Here is a 15,333-nt window from a genome sequence, read left to right on the forward strand (position 1 = left end):
ATATTTAGTCGGTTGTATTATTTAATCGTGTATGTTGTTGCTCGTCCACCCACATTAATTCCATTTTTTAAAGTATTTAAGAGAGTTACCAAGCTGCAATTCTAAATAAATTTTTCTTTGTTTAAATGTCTCAAAATATTGGTAGTGCCTGGTAAACCAGAATGAGCACAATGTCATGCGCATGTGTAATTCTCCGAAAAACCGGATAGAAAGTGGCCTCCCACTGTATTTCTTCACTATGCTGTTCCGACACCCGGCACTCGGTGCTAGAGCGCTTCCATTGACCATGCGGCAACCCTGGCAAAGCTTGTCACGTGGTCTAGGTCCGAACGCTGGATTGGGAAGAGGACGAGAGAAAAGAAGTGAGATGAATGACTGGCACGCAGCGCTCTCCTGTCCAGGCTTTGCGCGGTAACCTCTGTCAGCACGGTTCGTGCCATTTGTAGCTGGTCCTCTATGGGATGCTAGAGAGACGAATCCTTCGGCACCAGCCTCGTGGCAGGCCGGACACAAGACTCCGATGAGGACCTCATCAATATTGCGCGCATGGGCGAGTTGGAGCGCGCCTCTGAATTAACAGGGCGAGTTGCGGATGTTCGCTTGAGTTGGCCGCTAAGCGCAGACGACATAGAAACCTCAGCAGGGTTTTGAAGACTGAAACACTGTGCTTCTCAGACAAGTCCTGATCATACTCTTCTCTGCTTAAAACAAAAGCATCGTGTGAATTCTAACCTTTAGGAGACCCAGTCAGCTGTTCACGGCGTACCTATTAACTTTTACATCTCTAAACTGAACATGGAGAATGAAGCCGGGTACGACGGCTAGTTAAAAAGGAAAAAAAAAATAAAAAAGCCACAGCCCTCGTTTGTCATTATTTATCATCCTTAGACCTGTTGTTTTTTTTTTTTTCTCTCTCTCTCTCATTCACCGGCATCCGCGACACAAATACATTTAGAAACATCCTTTGAGGTTTATTGACAGCGTGCCAGAGTTGTCTGGACGGCAGCACGCCATATTTCCGCTCTCACAGCCCTCCTGGAAATCCAATAATGCTCTTAGAGCCAGAAGCGAAAAATGGAACACTGATGGGCAGAATGTAGTTCAACAGCATGTAGAGATTACGATTGAGTTACAGACTGGAGGAGCGCTTGATGTGTCCACGATATTCAAATAGCCGACTTGGGTGAGTGGGAAGCAGGGTGAGTGAGTGCGACTCCCTGTCAAACGGTTGGCGGACACAGGGAAAGGAGCGCGTGTGTGATCCTCCGCAGCCTCTTCTTCCGTTTTTCTTTCGTGCAAAGCTTGTCTTCGTGGAGAGGGGGGTGTAGAGAGGGACCCTCCTGTCTGTCAGCGTCTGAAGCTCGCTCACGTTTTCTGTAGTCACTCAAACTCTGGCTCTGGACATCCCCTGTATCGTGTCGTCAGTTCTCCTCGGGCTGCTGGGCTCTGTGCTGTTCCTCTGATCAACAAATTGATTGCAGTCTTAGCCGAGGACTCCCACGCACTCCCACGGGAATCTGATATTCGACCTGTAGGCAAACACTGTAGGTTCGGATCCCCGAGAGGGAGAAGCACGCGTTATCTCCATTCATTTATCCCGGCTGCAGTCACGCGTATAAATGGTCATGCTGCTTGTTTCATTCTGTACTCGTTTTTATTTCTCATTAGTTGATGTCATATGTGTCTCCTTGTTGCTTTGCCCCTGTTCATACTGGCAGTATGATGTGTACAGATTTGTGAGAGAGACGGAGATTGCCAACGTAGGTTATTAGAACTGAGATGTTAACGGTTTGTTTGTTTTTTTGTGTTGTGTTTTTTTTGTTTTTGTTTGTTTGTTTTTTTGTTGTTGTTGGGTTTGTTGTTGTTGTTGTTGTTCTTGTTGTTGTTCTTGTTGTTCTTGTTCTTGTTCTTGTTGTTTTGTGTGTGTGTGGCTTGCGGTGTTGTTTTATGTGAAGGGAGGCTCTAACGTAAATGACGGCAGACAAAGATTTCCTGAACAGAATTGAATAGAGTTATATTCATCACAAGGAGTAGTAATCTTTATTCCTTCCAATCTTTGACTCCCGTTTTCTTCGCCAAAAACTTTCCCTCTTTGGTTCGTCTCTTGTGGATTCGTCCTGTACGTAATCATCAAACAGTTCAAAATGCGATACATGTGATCTCACTTTAACATTTTCTCAAAGTTCTTTCTGACTTGTCGTTATAGGCCCTTTTAAGCTCAGTCTCTGATGTCCACTGAAACTGTTAATCTCCATGTTCAGCTCATGTGGCATGCAAGCTTCACACGAAGTTCCACTCTCTTTCCCAATACCTTTGCTTTTGTTTTGTTTGTGTTGTTTTTGTTTCAAAGAACTCACTGTCTAGCATCTTCTGTTGACGTCACGCTGTCCGCCCAGTTTGCACTTTTCGAGTTCCTAGCTCTCCATTTGTGCTCAGTGCTGGCTGATGCAAGGTTTGCCTTTTTGTGGGATTTAAATTTTTTTAATGTGACTTTTTAATATGTTTGTTTCTTTGTTTTTAGAATGTTTCAAAGCCCAGTATTAGTCGCGCTTCTTTTGAGTCAATTCGTGTTTTTTTATTGGGAAAATTTTTACTTTTTAAGGTAATGCTGGGTATTTCCCTAAAGGTGTTTTTGCTCTTTATTTATTTATTGTATTACGTTCTGTTGATAGCTGCACGACATTTTTCTAAAACTTAGAACTAAAAACTATTCTAAAGGTGCTTGTCAAAACTCGCTTCTATGCCATTTAGATGCTTTGCACAAACGTATACCAAAAATGTCCTGACGAGAACAAAAGTCTGACTTAAACAGTTTTGTCCTAATTTAAATTGTAGTTTTTAAAAAGTCTAAAATTTTGTTGCACTTTCTTTAAAAAAAATTATCTAAGTAGATTTTCGGCGAAAAGCGTTTAGGATTGGCCTCGACCACCAAGGTTCTGCCGTGGATTGTACCTTATTTAACCTACAAGTTTTACTCGTCATCGAGGTGTTATTCAGCCTCTGTTGACTAACGCGGCGCGAAACATCGACAATTAATCCAAGGAGCTCACTCCCCCGAGACTGTAAGATGAGGTCACAGCCAATCATCACTGCTTTCAACTGCTTTCAGATGGTAATGTCGCCTTGTGCAAACCTTGTGCCGTTATTTCAAATCCCTTTTTTTAACGGGAAAAGTGATCTCCGGCGAAAGCCAGGGTTGTTGTTGTCTTTCAGTGTTGGAGACATCACCGTAAACATCGGTGTCATTTTTCTAGAGCTTGAGTGTGTGTATGTGGGGATCGCTTTGCATAACATGTTTATGCATAATTTGGTCGAGGAACCAGTCTGCACATTGTAAGAATATAATTATGCATGCTGATAGTAAGAAAATTTGAAAATGAGAGAGGTAAAAAATCTTTAGAGAACTGGTGAGGGGTTTTTAGGGGGGAGGGGAAGCAGGCAAAGTAAGCAAAGCGAGTGAGTCTTCCAAGATCTCAAACGATTTTATGATAGCTCGAGAATGTGGTGGAACTTAAAATTCAGGTTGTCATAATGTCTGATCAAAACGAAAGTGCCGATTCGCCGGTATGAAAACATGAATTGTTGTTTTCCTTTGATTTTTTGTTTTAATGGGTTATTTGTTGCTTCGCTGCTAGTCAATTTGTTTGGGATCATTTATATTTATAAGCGTACCATGAAGTGGGATAAATATTGAATAATAATTAATATTGTTACATTAATTTATATTATTTGATATTATCTTTTTTCTTTTCTGTCTTTCTTTCACGATTTATCTATTATCTTCTCTTACTTCCCATCTGTTCTGTCTCATTTGGGCCTTGTCAATGAGTCGTGTAGAGCTGGAAGTATTGAGACCTTAAGTCAGCGCGATGAGAGGAATCAATGAGTGGCCATCTCTTGCCACAGACCAGACTGGGCTGGGAATCCTGTGGGTCTCGAAAAGAAATTACACCGTCCTTGAGGAAGATCTAGAAAGTCCTCCTTCCCTAGACAGTACGGGTAGCATTCACCAGCGCGTTCCCCGCGCGCACACACCCCAACACTCGAGCAACCGGAAATGCATGAGACGGGCAGACGACAGGCCGTGAAGGATGCCGCACAGGGTCGCCATCGTAGATTCGGGAGAAGTCCGCGTGGAAGGTAAGTGGGGATGAGGTGTCTGCAGATAATGATGATTGAAAAGTTATGCACAGTCCTCCATCAGAGCCAGACTTAATTCTTCTGGGAGTGTGTGGTCAATGTGAGGTCATCTGCTACTTTGGCCTCATGACTTTTCATCCTCTCCCGTCCCTCCCCACTCGCCAACATCCACTATCCCCAAGGAGTTTATTGGTCTTTCAAAAGGCCCGACGGCCCTTTATTCTGGGACTGGCAGCCCGAGTTTGCACTCTGCACTTAGGAGTCAGGAGATCACGACGCGGGCCATGTGACAATGTCACTAGAGAGACAGAGCTAATCCAATCTTCTCAAGATGCCATCCATGGTCTTTGTCCGCCGAGACCTCGGAAACTATCGTGAAAACAGACGGGAAAAATGTGGGTCGCTGGCCGGACAAAAAAATTAAATCCCGTTAGTTTGTCCGGGGGGCCAGGGCGATTCTTGGCAGATGATTATCTTGTCTGTCCTGCCTTGCCCACCGCTTGTAATCCAGGTAATGGAAACCGCCCCTCTAATATACACACAACTCGTTATTAGTGAAAACCAGTCTCTTTTTGCAGACACGTTCATAGTTGTTGGTTGGAACTGAAGCGAATCAAGAAGGAATACAAAACTCATTCTGGGGACTAGAATTTCTTTAGCTTCTTTGTGTTTGTTTGTTTGTGTGTGTGTTGTTGTCAAAGTAGAAGGCTTGGCTATAATACAAACTCTTCACACAACTGGATCGTGACATTCTTGTTCTTTTCTTCCAATTTTTTGTTTGCCTGTAGACGACGTTTCCCAGTCGACTTAATGCACGAGACTTTGTTCCTGTTGATTTTCCACCATCTGGGTCTTGAGATGCGGAACTTAGCAATCAGGCAATGCGATTGTGTGAGCGTTCGTGCGTTCGTGTGGGTGCGAGCTGTTCTCGGAACATACGACCAGATGGTCTGCTTGCGAGAAAAAGGGATGAGGTTGATTAAGGGGAAGAAGTAAGATAGGCTCATTTGCGCGGCCGTAATCAGGAGCACTTTGCGTGCAGAAGTCAGGGCCAGCCAGAGGCCACTGCCATTTCAGAAACGCAAATATTTTTCTGGTGCCCAAAAATAAAAAAAAAAATAAAAAAAGAGAAGCCAAGCGTTTAGCGAATGCCAGAGGGAAATGGAAAATAAAGAGGAAGCAGAAAGAGTGGCGAGAAACCGCATGGAAACCTGCCTAGATGAAGGAGTATGTAGGAGATCAACAGGAGTTGGTGAAGGAGTAGATAGGAGATCAGCAGGAGTCGGTGAAGGAGTAGATAGGAGATCAGCAGGAGTCGGTGAAGGAGTAGATAGGAGATCAACGGGAGTGTCTCTGAAGAACCAAGAAGCAGAGAAAGCTGGAAAGGGATCTAACAAACGGAAACGTCTGTTGGGGGAGGAACAGGGAGGTTCACGGCGAAAGGCAACGGCAGGAAGAAAGCAAGCATCGGCAATTCGTGGGAAAGAAAGTGGGTTAAAGGGAGAGAATAGAGACAAGGGGCGGGACTAACCGTAGCTTCCCTTCAAGATTGGACAGAAAGCTGTGAAGATGAGAAAAAGAACGAAATAACACGCGCTTCCTCCCAGCAATAAAAAGGGAAAAAAACGAAAAAGGAGCACGAAAAGAGAAGAAATAAGTTTTTTATTTTGTTGGGTTTTTTCTAAACAAAACAGTGGAAACTCGGACAGGAAAAAAAAAGGAGACGAGAATGGCATCGGCAATAATGATGTTGATGATTTTAAACAATGCCTTTCCCCGCTGAGCAACGAACCCAGTGCGCTGTGAAAAAGTAAAACATTGCAATAAAGAATGGAATGAGGGTGGGATTGTCTTGTAAAGTGAAAGACACTGGAGTTGACCTTTCAAACGTTTTCACGGTCCAAGAACTTTGAGCTATAGTCCCAATCTGCATTCTATGAAAGCAATATTGTCACAGGTGACGACATTACGAAGCGACTTGGCAGAGTATCAGACTGTGTACTCCACGCCGAAGAACAATGTCCATATACAGCAAAAACTACAAACATACAAGTGGGCACTTATCAAATCCACACCAGCATGAAGACACATGCATAGCACATCCATCCACAGGCTGTCGCCAGTTCCCACCAGTGGAATGACGAGTGAACCCCCACACATGCTGAAGTCCACCGACCACCAGAAGTCAAGAGGAACTGAAGCCTGTGCAAACGTGTCGTCCGTCAGCCAAAGCCACGAGACGGAAGGCTCACCGATTCCAAACGCTAATCAGCACCAAACCAAGTGCAAGAAAGAAGACAGACGAGGGAAAAAATCTACATAGCATCCTCCTTCAGTCGGTTAAGCGAAGGAGGATCAGGGAAAAATAAAATGTAAAGCAATAGGACGGGAAGGATGTAAAAGCAAGTTGTGAGGAATGATGGGGCAGGGGTGGCAGTACATTTAATTATTGCTTCAAACGTATCTACAGATACACCCACCCGAACCCACAATTGTTCTCATCCATTATACTTTCCTGCCCTCTCAACGCGCGCGCGTTCTCACACACACATTATTTCACACATTGAAATTTCTGCTATTATCATTTAAAGAAATTGAATTATCCAATCAATTCCTGTCTTGCATTGTAGACGTGAAAACCTAGTCATTATTGCTTTTAAATATTCTTTCCAATAAAGGCTTTCCGTCCTTCGTCTTTCCTTCCAATTATACAATCTTATTCCTCATACAATAATATACAATGTTAAGCGTTTAGTTTAGGCAACGAGTGTAGATATCTACGCTCTCTGGTTCATGTACGCAGGAGAAATAACTAAAACAGGTTTCATCTTTACACACACCGGACCTAATAGCAGCACATTGGGTACAACGATATTTCTGGCAGTTAAAATCAAAATGCTTGTCCCGTAATACGATGGTAAGCTTTCTGTATACTACTATCCTTATTCATACCTATATACTTTTTCCAATAAAGACAACTGCTGCACGTGCAAATGTATCGGTCTAGTACAGAAACATAGACATCGACATTGATACGTTTGTGCCAAAGCTTCACCTAATGGGGAGTGGGACCATAATTATCTTAATTAGAAGTGTTCGTGGACAAACAATGCTGTGCAAGGTGTAGTTTGAAGACTTGTATTTCGAGAAGGAAGGTGGTTGTTTTTGTTGGAGTTTTTGGTTGTTGTTTGTTGTTTTTTATTTTGTTTTCTTTTCTTGAAAACTTGGGAAACAGTATCTTGCTCTATCAGTTCATTAAAAAATATTGCTCCCCACTGGGTCTTTAAAGGTTGGATAGCGCACATGCGCGAACGTATCCCCGCAAAAGAGCGGATAATCAGCTTGTGTCTTTGGTTGTTGGCGGCAGTGAATTTCACAGTTAAAGCATGATTGATGGTGCGGATTGAAAATAAATTGAGCTTCGTGCAATTTTGAGGGAGTTGCTAGTTCGTCAGACCGCCAATCAATCCTTCTTAGTCCCCTCCTTTCTCCCCATCTTTCGATGAACCGGTTTGAACCCGTTGTTTTCTTTGAAGAATTAGAATGCCCACGTTCCGAGCTTGATGGATTCGAACCGCCTCGCCAAGCTTGTTGCCCTCTGGTCGGGAATGTGGTCCGTCCATCTTCCCCCTGCGTCTGACAGACATCGCCGTTTACTTGTGGAGAGCACAGTGTCGCTGCAGGATGAATGTCTTCACGGTCTTGACCTTCTGACCTCATCATGCCAGTCACCTTGCAGGCTGTGTTTATCCATGTTGTCCACACTATCGATAACTGTCGGTAGGTTTGTTTTGTTTTTGTCCGTGGAAATTGATTTCCTGACATCGGTAGTCGCTAGTACAAAGAGATGACGTGTCCTGGGGCTAAGGGTCTGGGACACCCAGCATCGGCAGGGGTGATGGTGTTGAACACGTACTTCCTTCTCTCTCTCTGACAGATGTCCTGTGTCCTCCAAACCTCGGGGATCTCGCGTGACGATGCAATTCATTCAAATGTGTCGTCTGCTTGCTGTTACATCTTCTCTGTCCGCGATTTAAACATTTGCTACACCAGAATCTTTTGCCCCGAGACAAAGCAGCTGATTCTAAGTGTAAGGAGAGATGGTGTAAACGGTTCAAATTTGCGAAATCGTTTGCTTGGTGGGGGAGTCTATTTGTCACAGCTTGTAGAAACGATTTGAACCGAGTGGAAATAAAGCACCGCGTTGTCTGGCCTCCTAAACTGCCAGTCCATGGAAAAGATCTGATAGAAAAACATCAAGAACTTGGACAACTGACTACTTACACATGACGACTTGCGATATAGAAATAGGAGATATATGACAAAGTGTTAAGTGAAATCGCTCCATAATATTTTATTTAGATTTGTAAGTGCACTGGGGCACCATCCGTACACTACGCAGCTAGGTGTCATAGGTCGCGGCCTGACCCTCTCCAGTGCGGAGAGACAGACGGTTTGAGGACGGGGGCGGGTATCGCACTAAGCCGGACATCAGTGTGGGTATCACTGGGGAGATACAGAGACAGAGATACAGGTCGTCCGGAGAGACCTCGGTCCGAGGTAAAACGCCAGCTGTGGCACAATCACATTTGCGAATGGGCATGATGCCAGGTCCTGTAATGAATTATTGGTAATGTAACATCTATATTTAGTAACAACGATACACATGAGAGCTTGGCCTGTGCTGAATATGAGCTATAGGAAATCTTGAACTTATGAATGCATAATTAAGGTACATTTCCCCTTTAATAAATTTTACAGCGTATTTTCGCACATAAAAAACAAAACATACACAAATGTGCAACTAATGATGCAAAATAAACATAGCACACGTGAACCAAAGTATATATATATATGCGCGCGTACACAGACAGAATAACACATCATAGAAGTATTGGAGTGAGATTTTGCAGTCTAGGCAAAGCAGAGAAAAGTTTAAACATTTTATTTAAATTTGTGTCATAAATGAAGTTCCTGGAGAGCATGGTTGTGGCTTCCTACCACCGAGTAACATTAGTGGAGAGAAAAGTAGAGTTGTGAGTACTTGAGGACAAGCCTTCATCCTGAAGATCGTTGTCACCAGAGCTGAAAAAAAAGCAGAAATATAAAAAGAATTTCTAAGTTTCCATCGGAAAAGACACAAAGGTGTGCATAAAACACTGTTGTTGGAAGACGGATTTCGGAGGTCGTTCATCTCTTTTTGTACGCGCGCTCACACACACTCACACGGGAAGGGTGGATGAACTGGGAAAAGCCCGCGCATTGTCCATCCATCAAGACAAAAGTTTGGCTGCGAGGGCTTGGAAACAAGACAGAAATGAATAAAGCCAGTCTCGGACGATTATTAACGGGGAGCAATGCATCTTGATACCTCCCGACGTGGCTGTTCATGTGTGTTACCGCCGCCCGCTTGTTGGGAGGTCAGGCCGCGTATTCTAACTTCATTCTCAGCGGCCCGCCGCCCTGTCAGCGCCACCAACAACTTCACAAGATGGATGTGGTGGTTCGCGCAGTGTCGGCGCACTCAGAAAACAAGTCATTTGTCACCGCATCTCGTGTGTGCGCATGCTCAAACATCCAGGAAGCGGAGCGGACGACACCGATCACGTGATCAAGGAAGGTGTTTGGGGATGTCCGGGAGGAGAGAGTTTGGCTCTTCTCGAAGGCATTCACGTATGTATGTGTGTTTTGACATCGGGTGATGTTGTGTTTGTGGGATATTTACTTACCAATGGTTTCCATATCGCGAGTCACCAGTAGGTGGCTTCTTTCGGTCACAGTCTCGGACTGTCTGTCGACCATGGTTTTCGTTCTCTGTGGCACCTTTGCATGGCTGGCTGCTATGCCATGAAATTCACAGTCTGAAAGATGGGAATGTCCAGGGACCATAGTTATGAAGCGAAAGTAAGTCGTCTCCCTATGGCAAAGTAGGAGACTTTCGGAAAAGAGTCTTGTTTCCGAAACTCAAACCCCACGAACACTATTTCTTGATTTCTTTGTCTCAGGACATCTTTGTTGCCGCTCTACTAACTACGTCTTTAAGAGAAAAATCATTTTCGGGGATTAGACACCGCGTTATAGTTTTGGAGACAAGACGCTTGTCCGTGGATCCTTTGGAGACTGAAAGTACGACGAATGTTTTAGCAGTTTGTTGGTGGTGATTTTGTTGTTGTTCAGTTCCATTTCGTTCAACGCCCGATACTGTTTTTGTCTGCCATTTCCGATGCGAAGTTTGCACGTCTGCACGGACCCTGCGACTCTTGAGACTTTCGTCTGCAATTACCGACCTTCTCGAAGGAGGTAAAAAATGAACGCAGATCTCTCTGATAATCACACTTAACTGAATTCAAGTGCACGAACCCAAGGGGAAAACACGCATTCTGTATCTGGTGCTTGATGTGTTCGGCATCTCACACCTAGGTCCACCTTGAGAAGTTCCTGGAATATGAAGTCACAGAGATGGATGGAACAGATTCCCTTCCCCCTCCCCTCCCATAATATTTTTACATATATTGGAAGACGAGACTGGGAAGAGAACGAACGTACACTTCTAACGCACTGCTTACTTGGGTTACGTGATCCAGTGCTGGTGCTAGAAGTTTTCATCTGTTTTTGTTTGCGCTTGGCCTGGGTTGATCTGCCCTCTACGTTGATCGAACCTTAATTGGAAATGCATGTTGTTCAAACAGAAACTGTTTTCTGTAAATGTCTTTGGAACAGCATAATGTGAGCCCCTGAAGTTGATGTGTATTATTTAGAGTTTGGTGCGCACGCCACCAACCTTGGGACATCTGAATAGACAAGCTGTCTACTCATGTATCCTGCATACATACATAACTATCCACCTTGTGGGTCCAGGATTGTGTCTATCCACGTTCATTTGCTGAGAAAGGACCTCACCTACACCGGGTCCCAATAGCATGACTCGTTTGAGAAGATCTGCACGAGGTTCAACTCAGCCTTTTTTTCTCCCTTCCTTTCCACCCTCTTGCCTGAGATGACATGCACATTGCTGAGATCAGAGTTCTGCTAGTTCTTTATGGCCAAAACCAAACTACAAAGCTGTCCAGATAGTTGATGGTCTTTTTTCTCCAAAGACACGACCTCAGCGTTGTGCATGTGTCGGCTGTGTGTTGTTTCGTTCAGTGAAGTGTGTGGTCGGGCGTCAAAGTGGCCACGGCGTCATCAGTCAGCTTTGACCATCGTTTTCCCCGCACCCGGCAGTTTTGCAACCCAAACGGCAGTCCCTCCCTCCTCCCGCCGTCCCTGTAGGGTTAGCAAAGGTGTCTCATCAATCTGTCGCTCGCGGCCTCGCGACTGTTTATCTCTCTTTCCTGTGGCCATTGAGTCGTGTTGGGAGACGGCGAGACCACGCTCTTTTCTTGGCCGTGTCAGAGCTGTGAGCTTGAAGAGTCTTCCAACAATTCCCTCGCCTTCACAACCTGCGACACAATTCCTGGTAGCTGTTCGTTCTGGCAGTTTTTCCGTTCGTTTTATTCAGTGCCCATAATGTAAAATTTTGCAGTCCGACATTGGCTTTGTTAATCTGATCAACAGTTGTCCAGTACTTTCATTTGTTTCCCCAAAATTTTCTTAATTCTGCAGTCTCTCTATCTTCCCTCTTTATCCTTCGTGACGTGACAATTTCTTGGTTGCTAGGAAACTTGCAGCCATTCCTTAGCTTGTCGTCGAGTTACTGCTGGCAATGAGGCTGCTGTCCTCTTGTGTTCGGTAACAAGCTTGTCCCATTCCCTGCGAATCTGTGTGCAGATCGGACCGAAGGCATCATACGACAGTTTTCTGGATTATAAGAATCAAAGACGCTTTCAGTGTCTGCAAGAAAATACGTGAAATGTGTCTACTTAACTTAGCCACCACTACTTTCTCTTACCCCGCATTTATCCCAGAGCCTGGAACTAGGATAGAGTTATAGTTCATGCTTAATTGGGCAACATCGTTATTTAATTGCTGTGTGTGTGCTGAAATACGCATATAGAGAAACGAGTCGAAGTCTGCCAATTTCTTCCATATGATCTGCTCCAGCCTAGACCAGCAGTTTTTAAAAAAAGCAAAAATAATATAAATCTAAATAAATAAGGAACGTTTTTTCGAGAGCACTTAAAGGTTTTGTTTGCGAGAAATGACTTCCATCAAAAATAAAACTTGCCAAAGACGAACGTGCTTTCTGAAGATCAACAGCAATTAAAACAAAACTTCATTAAGCAAATGGACGAAGCTGTTGATGGCCAAAAGGTTCTGTCTGTTCGCAGAGTGCAAAAAGAGACGAGGGAGGTCGCGGAATGGGCACAAGACAGGGGGAAGTGTAACTGTGTCACGAGGACTCCTACATAGTCTGGTGGGCTGATGTTTGCACGGCGTGTCGAGGGCTCCGGAGCTTCGGGAGAGGTGTTTGGGGGGAGGGATAGCTGAGGTTGGGAGGGAGCGTCGGGAACTGAGAGAGAGAACATTGCAGGACGTTACGTGCTCTGAGAAGAGAAAATGTGGACAGTAGGTCACAGATTTGTTTTGTTTTTAATTCGGGGTGTCCGAGAAAGGGAGAAGGCCCTAAAGTTCTCTTCTTATTCCTTCACGGCGGCATTACATTACTTTGCAACGGCCCTCGTGCGTGCAGGAATGGTATTGTGATGAGAGTTACGGCCCTTCTTCGAGTCCTAAAGATGGCGCTAATATCTGGAGAAGTTCGTCTGTCAGTGGGCTTATGGGAGGGACTGGAAAGATTGCTGATTGTAACGCATGTTAGTTAATGTCGCGGCCATTACAATGGTGCTGCAGTGCGTGCGCCAAAAACAATTCTTTTAGTTTGTTTTGTTGTTTGTTGTTGGTTTGTGTTTTTTTTTGTTGTTGTTTTTTTTTTGTTTTTTTTTTTTTTTTGTTTTTTTTTTTGTTTTTGATACACTTGCGACCTGCTGGTAATACCACTAACTAATGTTGGTGGTAAATTCTCGCAAAATTCTTATTTTTGCTGAGCGTCTTTACTTCTTTCTGTGCACCTTTTTGAAGGATGGAGTTGGTATTCATTTTGAGAATAGTAGCTTGTGATGAAAGTAACCTTTTTTTTTTCTTGTTTGTTCTAGCTGTGCCCCTGGGTAGGTGGCGGGGTAGGTGTTTTCATGTTCGTTTCCAGGACCATACAGCTTGGCTTTTCATGCTATGTTGAGAAAAAATATGTTCCGTCCAGCTTATCTCCTCCACCACCACCACATCCACGTTGAGACTCCGACTTCTGAACTGAAGAATTCTGAAACTAAACGGAAATACTCCAAGGAATAGAATCAATTTTCTATGAAGGTTCGAAATGAGAAAGCGTCTCTAGTTTTTTTGGTTTGTTTTTCTCTCTCTTTTTTAGGAAGGGGTTGCAAAACGTATTTCCTGATTGTACGTTGAGAAGCTTTAAAACCCACGTCCATTGTTTTCTTGTTTACTTCATTACAATTTTCACTCACCTGGGGCCGTGGCTATGAAGCAGTGGATAAATAACGAGACCATAATTCACAACCTGCAACGCGAAATTCTCTGATCGCTACCTGCCCACCCAACCCACTTCCCTTCTTTTATCTTCCTCACCCGACCCACACTTGTTTCGGACAGATTAAACGTTTAACGGTTGGGGGTACTTGCTTATACTTTGTTTTCGGTTTGGTTTTTTGTTTGTTTTGTTTTTGCTTGTTGTCCGTTTCTTTATGTTGTGCACAGTGCTGCGCATTTCTTTTCCTTTAACTTTGCAAGTTGGGGGCGAGAGGTTGCTGGGAGGTTCACGAGTGTTCTGTTACCTCCTCGACTGTACCCCTTCCCGTCCCTCCACTCCTGTCGTTTCCTCGATGGAGTGCCGCCTTTTTCTGGTGCTGCACTCGTTGACAGAGGGGTACTCTTACAGACACCCGGTCAGTTTAGAGTCTGTGATGGCTGTTTATTGGTTTCGGGACAGATAAATAAACTTACAGCTGATGGTGCTTGCTGCAGCGTGTGTCTGTCTTCTTGCGCCTTGCGGACCTTTCTGCAGCTGCGGCTCACTTCTCGAGTGTAAACCACAACAATAAATACTAGAAAAAATTACATGCAGCGACAATAGTCTCAGATCCTCTGGGAATTCTTCTATTGCAGAATAACTTTCAACTGTTTCATGATGTAGAACTTTCTGTACAACCACACATACTCTCTGCTTCAGTTTGAACCCATTGCAGATCATATCTCGTCTCTGATGGCTGCTTCTCTAACCTGCTTGTGTGGGGTTCAAATGCCGTATTATACAGAAACTCGAGAAAAAGGAATCTTGTCTCGTATCGCAATACAGTTCCATACTAACATCCTATTACACCATATTAAACTACAGGACTCACATCTTTGATCCTTCTTTACGCAGTTTAAAACATTAATCGAAAATGTGTTTTTTGGTTGTCGTGTTAAAAAGTTTGAAATGATCTTTCTGATGAGTTCTGATCCTTCGTCTAAAGTTTATTTAAAAGTAATGAAACAAAATGCTTTGTATACTGTTAATATGTTTGAGAAAAAAATCCTATTAACTTGACGAAATCATCTTAGTTAAAAGTTATATAAGTGATAGTCGCATGAGCAGCGCTAATGTCTTAATCAGTGAAGTTGTCCTGATCTTTTCAAAGAAAGGAAGAGGCATTCGATGCGACTTCCATTTGCCTTTTTACGTGAAATTTCTTGTTTGATCTTTAGCTCGGCATGTTTTCTTTTAAATACAACGATCTCTTTTTTCGTTAGTTAGGAAGTTTCTTTTTGGGAGCAGCTCTCTTCGTCCTCCAGTTTGTGACGGTTTGTTCCTTTGTTTGTACGCTGAAATTTTAGAAAGAACTGGCGGGAGTCGTACTTTTGCATTCGGTGAACACGACAATGAATTAATGTGTGTCTGGTTGTGCTTTACGTGCGTTTGGCAGGAATTTTCACTGATACCAGTGATATTTCTCTCATCGATGTCTTCGTAGGTGAATAATCCAGTTTTCTGGTTTTCTTGTGGTTTGTATGTCCATCAACTTACCCCTCCTCCCCCGCTGAACAGACGCACACATACCTTCTACCTGTGACTTGGGGTTGTTGTTGTGGGTGGGATGGAGGATTCTAGACTTGATGGCTGGGATTTCAGCGATGAGACATTGCCGCATGGACTTAATGTCTCCCTCTTTAAACCTAGCCAGTCTCTGGAATCTT

The 15,333-nt window shown here is 43.9% G+C and overlaps 1 protein-coding gene across 2 annotated transcripts in view; it reads left to right on the forward strand.

Annotated features, from left to right (window-relative positions):
- The window catches only part of LOC112571831 (general transcription factor 3C polypeptide 1-like), a 142,138-nt gene that overhangs the window by 111,450 nt on the left and 15,355 nt on the right, over positions 1–15,333 (forward strand). The gene's annotated exons all lie outside the window — the stretch shown is intronic.

Source organism: Pomacea canaliculata, linkage group LG9 (assembly GCF_003073045.1).
Source record: "Pomacea canaliculata isolate SZHN2017 linkage group LG9, ASM307304v1, whole genome shotgun sequence".
NCBI classification, from domain to species: domain Eukaryota; kingdom Metazoa; phylum Mollusca; class Gastropoda; order Architaenioglossa; family Ampullariidae; genus Pomacea; species Pomacea canaliculata.